This window comes from Diplotaxodon limnothrissa, linkage group LG9 (assembly GCF_057381915.1).
Source record: "Diplotaxodon limnothrissa isolate DT_005_m linkage group LG9, D_limnothrissa_male_GT1.1, whole genome shotgun sequence".
In the NCBI taxonomy this organism is placed as follows: domain Eukaryota; kingdom Metazoa; phylum Chordata; class Actinopteri; order Cichliformes; family Cichlidae; genus Diplotaxodon; species Diplotaxodon limnothrissa.
This window is the reverse complement of record NC_140604.1, coordinates 10698466-10710158: the sequence shown is the minus strand read 5'-3', so window position 1 is coordinate 10710158 and position 11693 is coordinate 10698466. Positions and strand designations below refer to the sequence as shown.

The window sequence follows — 11693 nt, the reverse complement described above, 5'->3', positions numbered from 1 at the left end:
TGTTTTCTCTGCAGTGGCTGAGCTGAGTCCAAGTAGCTGAAATTTCCTCTGCTGCTCCGTCAGACTCTTCTCCTCCTCCTGATCAGCTGGGACACAAAACAGAACTTTGTTAAGCTCCACACTGCACTGAAGAGTCAAAGTGTCTCATATGTTCATCTGAGAACACACAGAACACATTTTAGCTTCCTTGGGTGGACAACTTGTTTGAAACAAACACAAAAGGTTTGAGCATCGATACCAAATTCAGCAGTATGGCACACCAGTACCAGGAGAGCAATTCCTCTTTAAAATATGCCCTGGCCAAGAAAAAACCCGACAATATACGTGTGCCGTGAGAAATGATAGATAGATAGATAGATAGATAGATAGATAGATAGATAGATAGATAGATAGATAGATAGATAGATAGATAAAATTTATTTCAAACATGCAAATATAATTGAAATAACAACAGAAAAAAATAAAAATAACAAAACTTAAAAATCATCAAGTTTTCATGTAAATATCTATGTCTACAGAATGTGTGTGCTCGAAAAGGAGTAGGATGAAGTTTTCTTGTTCCTACCCCCTTATTTCAAATTTCATTGCTTACAAATCCATATCCAGGATTCAACATTATTTGATCATATATTTAACTATGTACAAGTCTAACACATTGAACATACACAAATAAAACCATTTTCAGCACGTAAACCAGAACAACTAATCACTCTGTTTATAACAGCCGCTTAATCTCTGAGTTTATTTTCTATCTATGTGACAAAAACCTTAATGAAGACTTAAGGTTGGGTTACTCAGGCCTTGATTTATAAAAAATGAGGACACAATGAGACAACTCAGTCACTGAGAGGAAGATTTCCTATATTCATGCAATTTATTATTTTTTGAACAATCCTGTGAATTTTTGTATTGATGTACTTGTCTTGATTTCATCTGTATATCCGAGTGGGTGTAGAAATCTGAGCCATCATCTGAGTAAGCCTCATCACAACTTTGCGCTGATAAAGGCAGCTGTGTTTTAGCCTGGAACACATTTATTTTTACATTTCTCATAAATGTATTTCATTATAGCACTTTTACCGCCAACATGTTGGGTCTTTTGGAGCCGGAAGTGACCTTATATGGAAGAAGGGTGGCGCTAGCTAGCTTAGTTAGCAAGCTGCATTCATAAGCTGTGCAGGTGCCACAGAGATGCTAAGTAGCCTTAATAACAGACTAATAAAACAACACAAACTCTGATTACAATGAGCTCATTTAAAAGCTTTCTTCTAATAAATTCTTTTCTTCTCTGTGTTTCACAACCTTTTGCTGATATCTTTCTGTGAATTAGTTTAAAGCAGCTTGAGTCAATTTAGTCAGATTTTTTTTTCCAACTTGTTCACAAAAACTTGAGAAGAGACACCGAGGAGAGCAACAGAAAGCCTCATTCAGGAGCTAAACTCAAGATTAACTAGACTCGGATTAATATTAGCTCGATACTTACCTTTAAGTGTTAAATCAGTCTTGACAATAATCGGAGAGAAAAACGCCATAAAGCGGGAACTCGGCTTCTTCTTCTTCTGCTCTTGTATTTTTTGGCGGTTAAAGCTTTAAGGCGCATTACCGCCACCTGCTGGACTGGACTTTTCATGTCCCAAACATCATCGATTGGGCACAAATTTGTTGGAGTTTCTGTTAATAAAAAAGATGGAATTCAAGGATCTTGTTATTTGGTTTGTTCGTTTTCACCATTTACTCTACAATTTTCTGCCAGTGTATAGCAAACCCCACAGCTCAAATCAATGAAGAATTTAGTATTTTTAACATATTGCTTAAACTGGAACCAGCAGCTATATAGGCCTAATTTTTAATCCAAACATGTGATAGAGGTTTACCACCAGGAGAAGCAGACTGTAAATAAAAGACTGTGCTACTGAAAACTGTTAGTCTGACTTTGGATTGTAAATATGTTTCCTTTTGTCACTTCTGTATTTGTATATGGCTCAAACTATTTGTTATGAAAGCAAAACAAACAAACTGATGTTGTCTCATCAGATCCAGTTGTGACATTAGCTATAGTTTCCGCGGAGGGTACTTGGTTCTGTATGACAGCACAGCTTTTAGGTTGAATTCAAGCGCTTGAGTACAGCCTGATAATTAGAGGCCTGCAAACTGTTTGCTGATGAACTTTGGAAGTAAAAGTACAGACAGCTATAGAAGACACAGGACACGAGATGGGTTCATTATTTCTTTTGAGTTCCATGTAACAATCCGTAACTCTGTAATTAATGAATGTGCCATTTAATCTTGGCTGCAGCCAAGATTAAATGGCACATTCATTAAATGGCTAAAATGGGTTGGCTGCCGTTCAGCATTTAGTACAAGTCAGCTTTTGATCAGAAAGTTTTCTGGTTTGATCCCTGGCTGCTCCAGTCTGCAGGCGAAATATCCTTGGACAAGATTGTAATCCCAAGCTGCTTTCTGATGCATCCATTGGAGTGTGAATGCTTTATAGAGTTTGTGAAACAGTTGTACGTGTGGTCAGATTGTTTTGTATTTGTGTGTGGATTGAAGCACATGTCTGAGAGCACATCAATCACGGCACATATTTTTTAAAATCTTAGTTTAAATAAAGTTTTTGATTATTTATTATAAAAAAGAGATGATATATATATAATGCAGTGGGCACTCCACCAGCTAACATGTCAGTTAATTTGACACATTGATTTATTTATCATTTCTTTTTCTCTCTCAGCTTTTCAGCTCCATATTTTTGCCATTTCTTCCACACTCAACTCTGTTCTACAAGGTGAGCCCACAGTTAATGTAGGAGAGGGCAGGTGGCATTAAGAGGTTTGATTGGGCAATCTAGGGCCCAGTTAGTTCTTCCTTTTGGTGAAAGCTGGGCTCTTCAGTTCAGCATGGCACAGCTCCAAAGATTCTGCAACATCAAACCCTCTGTCTGCTAATGTTACATCACCTGGGCTGAGGCAGTCCAGGTAATTTCAACACTTTCTTGAAATTAGTTAATTCAGATATAAACAGAGTGACAGTTTACAGATTCAAACATGTCTCAGAGAAAACAGAAAAAAACAGTAAAGCCCAACTCTCCTCTTTGTGATCAGGAAGACAAAATTCAACTTCCTGATCAAGTAGACAAATCATTCAACCAGCTTCTAGAAAAGGAAGATATTCAAAAGTTGAAAGAAATGGAACTCCTAGACAGGGAAGAAACTTTGAGCTCCAAGCAAAGCTTGATAAAGCACTAGAAAAACTAGTGCTGAAGGACAAAAAGAATCAGGAGCTGCAAGTAAAGCTTGATGAAAGACCGCACACAAATGAAGAGTTTCTTCAAGAAAAAAGGCTACAGGAGATAAAACAGAAGGAAATGGATTTCAAGCTCCAGGACCTGGAGAAACACAACAAAGGCTTGCAAATCAAGCTTAATGAAGCTCTGCAAAAAATGAAAGAACTCCTCCAAGAAAAATAACAACAGGACATGAAGCAGTGCAAACTCCAAGGCATGGAGGAAAAATACAAAGCGCTTCAGGTAAAGCTTGATAAAACACTGAACAAAAATAAAGAGTTGCTTCAAGAACAAAAGCAACAAGAAATTAAACAGAAACAAACGGACTGCAAGCTTGAAGACGTGCAGGAAAAATACACAGCGCTGAAAATGAAACTTGATAAAGCACTGCAAAGAAATAAAGATTTCCTTCAAGAGAAAGAACAGCAAGACATGAAACAGAAACATCTGGATTGCAAACTTCAGAACATCGAGAAACACAACGAAGGCTCGCAAGTAATGCTTGATGAAGCTCTGCAAAAAAATTAAAGAACTCCTCCAAGAAAAATAACAACAGGACATGAAGCAGTGCAAACTCCAAGGCATGGAGGAAAAATACAAAGCGCTTCAGGTAAAGCTTGATAAAACACTGAACAAAAATAAAGAGTTGCTTCAAGAACAAAAGCAACAAGAAATTAAACAGAAACAAACGGACTGCAAGCTTGAAGACGTGCAGGAAAAATACACAGCGCTGAAAATGAAACTTGATAAAGCACTGCAAAGAAATAAAGATTTCCTTCAAGAGAAAGAACAGCAAGACATGAAACAGAAACATCTGGATTGCAAACTTCAGAACATCGAGAAACACAACGAAGGCTCGCAAGTAATGCTTGATGAAGCTCTGCAAAAGAATAAAGAAATCCTTGAAGAGAAAGAAAAACTGGACCAGAGAGACACGCAGTGCCAACTCCAAGGTGTGCAGGAACAATACGGAGCGCTGCAGGTAAAGCTTGATGAAACACTGCACAAATATCAAGAGCTGCTTCAAGACCAAGAACAACAGGAAATAAAGCAGAAAGAAGACAAAGAAATTCTCCAGGACTTTGAGAGGAAAAACCAAAACCTGCAAGAACTTTATAACAAACTGAACTACAAAACAACTGAACTGGAAGAGGAAAAGGAAAAACTGCAAAACCAATGCTCAGAGATGCAGAGTAAGCTCAATGACATGCTGAGAAAAAACACAGAAGTCGAGGAACTTTCAGACAACGTGAAGTGCAAAAACACTGAGATGCAGGTGCTAAAGCAACAACTAGAGAAAACAAACGAAGACCTGCAGTGTTCACTTCAAGAAATCGAGAGCAGAAGTCAGCAGTTGAAAGACACGCACAACAAATTACAACAGAGTTATACAGAGCTGCACGAGGCAAAGCTAATGCAGGAGGCAACATCTAAAGAAATGAAAGAAAGGCTCGAAGACAAACAAGCCAAATTAGAAGAAGTGGAGAAAACATGCAAGAGACTTGAGCAGGAGAATGCAGAAACAATCGATCAGTTGAGAACCCTCATCCTAGAGAAAAAAGTGCTCGTGGAAAAGCTCATGGAAAAGAAGAAAAAACGCTTCTGCTTCTTCTGGAGGAGGGACACTCCTGCTTTTTCTACTTTTTCTACTTTTTCTACTGCTAATGTCACCTCGTCTGTTCCATCTTAATTTTCACCTCTCCTCTCCCTTTCTCTCCCTTTCTCTCCTGACACCTCTCCCTCCCCTGTCTCCCTTTAACTCCTATCACCTGTCCCATCTCCCTCCCTCCCCCCCCCTCTCTCTCTTTTCACCCTCACCCCCCAACCAGTCCCGACAGTTGACTGCCCCCTCTAGAGCCTGGTTCTGTCATAGGTTTCTTCCTTTAAAGGGAGTTTTTCCTATCCACTGTCGCACCTAGTGCTTGCTCAGAGGGGATTGTTGGGGTTTTCTCTCCTCTATCTCTTTCCTCCTTTCTATCCCTTTCCTTTACCTTCTTCTTTAAAACCCCTCCCCCCTTTCTATTTCCTCAATAATTTAATAATAAACACAATTGGCAAAATTTTAAAAAGTCAGATCAATGTCTTCATTCAAGAATGAATTGTCTTTGTCACGGGGTCATGTGTATTTTGTGTTTTCCTCGGGCTGGTGATCCTTGCAGTTGTTGAGCCCAAGAGTCCAGATTTTTAGTGTTTTAATCACATTTAGTGTTACATTTTAGATCACAACAAAAGGATATCCACAATTTAGGATTCAGGCATTTGTCTTTTTCAATATCATAATCATTCTATGATTGAGTCGGTTACAGAAGCAGCAGTTAGCAGCAATAACTTCAATTCATCAACATTTGCAAGCATTTCTTTATACACAGCATTTCTGTCAGGTTGAGGTCTGGACTTCCATGCAGTAGATTTGCTGCTGTGCTTGGGCTCATTATCCTGTTGCATGGCCTAATTTAGGAGAAGCTTTAGCTGTTGGACAGACGGCCTCACATTTGACTCTAGAAAACTTTGGCATACAGAGGAGTTCGTGGACTGCAAGGTGCTTATTGCTTGTGTCTGCAGAACAAGCTCAAATCACCACAATTGAACCAGCGTACTTGACAGTGGATTTGAGGTGTTTGTGCTGTGTTTGATTTTTGCTGAAGTTACTGCTGTGCATTATGACCAAACCTCCACTTTAGTCTCATCTTTTAAAAATATGTTGCTCCAGAAGCTTTCAAGGGCAAATTTGCAAACCTCAACTGAGTTGTTGTGTTCTCTTTAGAGACAAGAAGCTTTCTCCTGGCGGCCCTTCCAGACCAACCATACTTGTTTTGTCTTTTTCTAATTAAACTGTCTTGAACATTAACATGCTGTTTAAGGCCTGTAGAGGCTCAGATGCAGCTCTTGGGTATTGTGCAGTTTCTGTGAGCACTGAACAGTCTTTGTGGTGGATCTGAATGCTCCAGACTAGCAAACTTGCTCATGGTCAGTTAATCAAGTGCATAGAGCCCTGTGATGAATTTTCACATTTACTCTGTGAATCTTCATTCTTCTAGCTAGTCTTTACTCTTCTAGAAGCTTTCTTTGCTCAGACGTCTGCAGCATTGAATCTATGTCTTCTCCACTGCTATTCCAAACAAGGTGCTGATGCAGGGGTCATTAGCACAGTAAGATTTAAGTGCACAAAATGTTCACATCATAATAGTAATAATAATTAGAGGAGAGTATTATGTAGTCCAAGAAGTGTGTGGAGAAGTTTTCAGTGCAGAGGAGGGAACCATGGTGTTCAGGAGCCAAACTGCTTTGGGGGAAAATGCTATTGCACAATCTTGCCGACCTGCTCCTGATGACGCAGTCGTCTTCTGGAGGGAAGTGTGGTAAACAGTTGATGGGAAGGGTGATGCGGGTCAGCCATGATGCTAGTGGCTTTCCCAGTGAGGTGTAAATATCCTGTAGACTGGGTAGAGAGCTGCCAATAACACGCTGTGCGGTCCACACAATCCTCTGGAGGGCTCTGCGATTGGACGCATGACAGTTTTCATACCAGACTGTGATGCAGCGGGTTAGGATGCTCTGCATGGTACCTCTGTAGAAAGTATTAAAGATGGGTTTGGGGATGTGCACCTTCTTCAGTCGTCTCTTAAAATGCAGTCGCTGCTGAGCTCTTTTAGTCACTGATTTGGTGTTGCTGGTCCAGGACAGGTCCAGGGGCGGATCTAGAGAAATTTTTCCAGGCTGGCATGGAAATCAAATGGGGTGGCAAAATCAAAGCCTTGTTTTAAAGACATATGCAGGTGTTACATATGATTAATATACATTAAGCATATGTTTCATATAAATATGGTCTATAACTTAATTATTTTCTATAGCCCACATAATTAAACATTTCAGTTACATAAAATGTGTGTACTGTATAGCCTGTATAATAAATAAATATGTAACCAATAAGTATAAAATCCAGAAAGCTACACAACACTGGGCGGGGGCTCATTTCCAAACACAAGTCTAACTTAAGTTTCATACTGTTTTTGTTAGAAAAAAATCAAATTGTACTGACTACTACTACTGCCAGAAAGCTGCACTGTCACAAACAATTATTGAAACCTCATTTTTCATGATTTGTTGGGTCAATATTCTGAGGTCCAAAATATAATTGGCCATTTTTGGCTGCTTTTGATTGTTGTTGTTTTTTTACCTTGTCTTTCTTGGTATCATTCTTTTCAGCACAACCTCACACGTCCAAATTTACAGTTATTAAAACAACTGGTCTGAAATCACACAAACACATAAAACCCTAGTAGTAGTTATATTTTCTCTTTACTATAAAAACCACAGACATGTTTAGTAAATTATTTTCATAACTTGAAATGCAAATATAAGTGGTAATTATTTTAAATTAAAATTAAACAAAAATTTTGTAAATAATAAAGTTATATACAACTATTCATCTAAAAATGCAGGCAATGCATCTGGGGTTCTTATTTTTATTTTTTTGCACAGCCATTTTAAAAATACTACAACAATCAGGTGTCACAATAAGACGCCCCACAAATTATTTGTGCCAGTAAAAAAAAAAAAATGTCAACCACAAGACAGAGAAGAACATCACAGGGAGAAACCCTGCAGGCCTGACAGCAGGTGTATCGCTCATTCTGTTTTCCACCTGGAGACAGGGTTCACATGGCATTCTGCCTGTGTAACTTGTGTAACTACACAAGTTAACACAATTCAATTCAATTCAATTTTATTTATATAGCGCCAAATCACAACAAAAGTCGCCTCAAGGTGCTTCATAGATACAGAGAACAACCCAACAATCATATGACCCCCTATGAGCAAGCACTTGGGCGACAGTGGGAAGGAAAAACTCCCTTTTAACAGGAAGAAACCTCCAGCAGAACCAGGCTCAGGGAGGGGCGGGGCCATCTGCTGCAACCGGTTGGGGTAAGAGAAGGAAAACAGGATAAAAGACATGCTGTGGAAGAGAGACAGAGGTTAATAACAGATATGATTCAATGCAGTTAACTCATACTGAGTGAGAAAGGTGACTGGAAAGGAAAAACTCAATGCATCATGGGAATCCCCGGCAGCCTACATCTATTGCAGCATAACTAAGGGAGGATTCAAGGTCACCTGGTCCAGCCCTAAATATATACTTTACCAAAGAGGAAAGTTTTAAGCCTAATCTTGAAAGTAGAGATAGTGTCTGTCTCCCGAATCCAAACTGGAAGCTGGTTCCACAGAAGAGGGGCTGTAGTCGCAAATTTTGAAGCCATCCTGATAATCTTCTTCCACCAACGATGTGGAGATCCAACCCTTTTAGATCCAATTAAAATCAAGACACTCAAAAAGATGCTCTGTAAAAGAGTAGAAAAAATAGATACAGACATGTGCTGCATGAAAGACGTTAGGGAAGGTTAGTTAGCTGGAGAGCGAGTTAGGCAGGAGAACTCTCAGCAGCATTAACTGCCCTGTTACTGCACCACCTTAATAAACCATGGTGAAGCAAAATGTCTTGTGCTTAAGACTCTACATGAAAGTTAAAATATATATGTTCAGTGCACATAGATATATAGTGTATAGTTATACATATCACACAAAAATCCACCACATCCCCCCTTGTGGTACCTGGAGGTACCACCTAAAAAGACCCAATGACTAAAGAAGAACAAAAATCGTGAAAACGAATGCGTGCGCTGTTTTTTTGCTAACATACTTTAAAGCAAGCTCTAAATAGAATATAAGAATTTGTATAAAGATCCCACACAGTTGTTGCTCTATTGAATAAACCCCAGAAACCTCATAGTCATCAACATAACATTCTTCCAACGCTTCATTTCTCTTAGTCAATTAATTTAAGACTAATTGATTCCTCTTCATTTGCAAATCATACTACACAGTATCCTTATCAGAATACTCAAGAAACTTAAAACTAGCCTAATTACAGTAAAATGAAAGTGAGGCATGAAACACATCAGCAGAGACACATAATACATACACGGATTACACAACACCATATGTGACATTAAAAATAATACAATAAAACAATTAATTCCCAATTTTGGATTTCATCTTGGTCAGGTTCAACTTCTTTTTCTGAACAACTTCTCAGTGTGGGCTTTGAAATGTTCTTTGATCATCACTTCATCTTCTTCATCCGACATAAACCCACCAAGAGCATTCTCTTTGTGGGCCGGTACTGCTCACCCGAGTAAACACGAGCTGACATTGACATGAATTAAACATAAAACATTATATACAGTATAAGATTTTGTAAGGTAAACCTAGTTCATACAAATGAAGTAAAGAAAAGTTATTAAAACAAAACGTGCCTTGCTGTTTATTCTTTCAGTGTCCCACAGTAGCACATTTCCTGCTAGGAAAATGTCAGAAGTCACATCATTTCTGTAAATTGGGAAGTAACTGTAATACATCAAGTCACCTCTGTCTCTTGTTACCAGGACTTTTTAAAATGAATGGTGCAACATGGAAAGAGGCCCTACACAAGAGTTTAGCTTTGAGCTCAATAGGCGATGATCCTTTCAGCCATGACATCTCTGACATGGGAAACCAGGGAATTTGATTAGAAAATGGTGAAGGATTTTCTTTTCAGTTAGAAACTGGATTTGTGTAACATGGTGGTGAAAAGCCCCCAAAGAAAGCAGCATATGATCAGTCGCTATATTGCATTTAATACAAACGTCCTTCGTGTATCCTTTGAATACAGAACAGATCATTTCTGATATCTATGAGTAAACCCAACGAGCACGTGTCCCAAAAGACCCCACAGTGTTTTTATCTGGCTTTTCCCTGACAGTTAGTGGACACTGACAGATGTGTGCTGAATATGAAAGGAAACAAAAGAACTAAAGAAGGTTTGCAGTGTTAAAAACAAGAACTACATGAAGGTTGTTTCATCCTGCTGTAACTTATGACAGAAGCATCTTTTGTTTGTTTTTTCATTTATTTACACAAAGACAGATGTTGAAATAACAGGAGTAACAGTTTAATTCAATTGAAATCGGTCCAATCGTCTATAGTGAAATTATTGTTTTTCATTAGTTGGCAAAAGATGGGGGTTGTTGACGGCAATTCAGTGAATGCAACAGGGGAGGACGCCAGTTTGGATGGAGGGGAATCAGCAGGACAGATGAGATTTTGTTTAGGAGTCGAGTAGTTGTGTGAATGAGGAGAGGAGAGCACATTAGACTGCTGAGAGACGGGGAGGTAGTCAAGCACTGACCACATGTCTTCTTGGATTTCAGCAAAACAGATGGGCTCATCTCGGTCTTGGAATAATTCAACTCGGGGTTGAACTGATGCAGTTTGAGAGGCATCTACAGGAGAGGCAGGGGTGGGTGAGGGCTGCTGAGACTGCGCAGTGATGGGGAGGGGGTCGAGCTCTTCCAGCACTGACAGCAGTTCTTCCTCACTTCCCATCTTCATCCTGAATGTGTTCACTGACAGGTGTTGCCAGCTGTGGTGGCTTGTCTCGCGCTCAAAGAGGACAAAATAGAGAACAATACAGTGTTCAGCTGCCTGGCTGTGCTTTACACACAGCCCTGCTCTGGTACACCCACTATGCCGGCCTTTGTACACTCTCTCCATCTAATGATAGAGAGGAAGGATACATTCACTACTTCTAGCCTCCACTATTCAAATTGAGTATTTTCACAGTGTCCTAAAAGCTTCCTGAAAAGCCTTTACACTATTTTCCAAAACGCTGCATCCAGAGCACAGTCAGGGACTGGAAGGAGAGAGTATATTTCCCCCATATGGACTTCTCTCTTCATTGGCTCCCAATTAAATCCCAAATAAAAATCCAAATACTTGCCCTCACACACACAAGGTCTTGAATAATCACCCCCAATTTTGTCTACAAGATCTCACAGTGCCATATCATCCCAACAGAGTGCTTTGCTCTCAGACTGCTGTCTTCCGAGGGGATTTAAAAGTACAATGGAAGGCAGAGCCATCACTTTTCAGGCCCCTCTCTGTGGAACCAGCTCCCACTTTGTATTCGGGACACAGACACTTGCTCTCATTTTTTAATTAAGCGTGAAACCTTTTTGCCAAAGTCCAATAACTTGAGAGAGGAGCCAAAGACGTCCTCGTCCCAGATTCGTCCCAAGACAGATTCACACCTATTCGCACCTTGTCTGCTGTGACCTGAAGAACTCGCGTGACCATTGCGACTCTCAAGGTGCTAAAAATCACACAAGAGTTTAAATGCGTGAGAGGCCACACTTGAGTAGCAAAGAAGCTTAGCTGATGAGATTAAATGTGCAGTTGCATGAGAGCACTAGTCTTTTTAGTGATCTACCTTTTGACCAGTTTAGAACCTGACAAGCGAGTAATCACAATGCCCACCTTGTTAATTGTCCTGAAAGCTTCATAAGCCGGACAATGACTCAGTGATGTTGCA

The 11693-nt window shown here is 39.6% G+C and overlaps 1 pseudogene; it reads left to right on the top strand.

Annotated features, from left to right (window-relative positions):
- LOC146625124 (uncharacterized) overlaps positions 1–11693 on the top strand; it is a 238552-nt pseudogene that overhangs the window by 142599 nt on the left and 84260 nt on the right.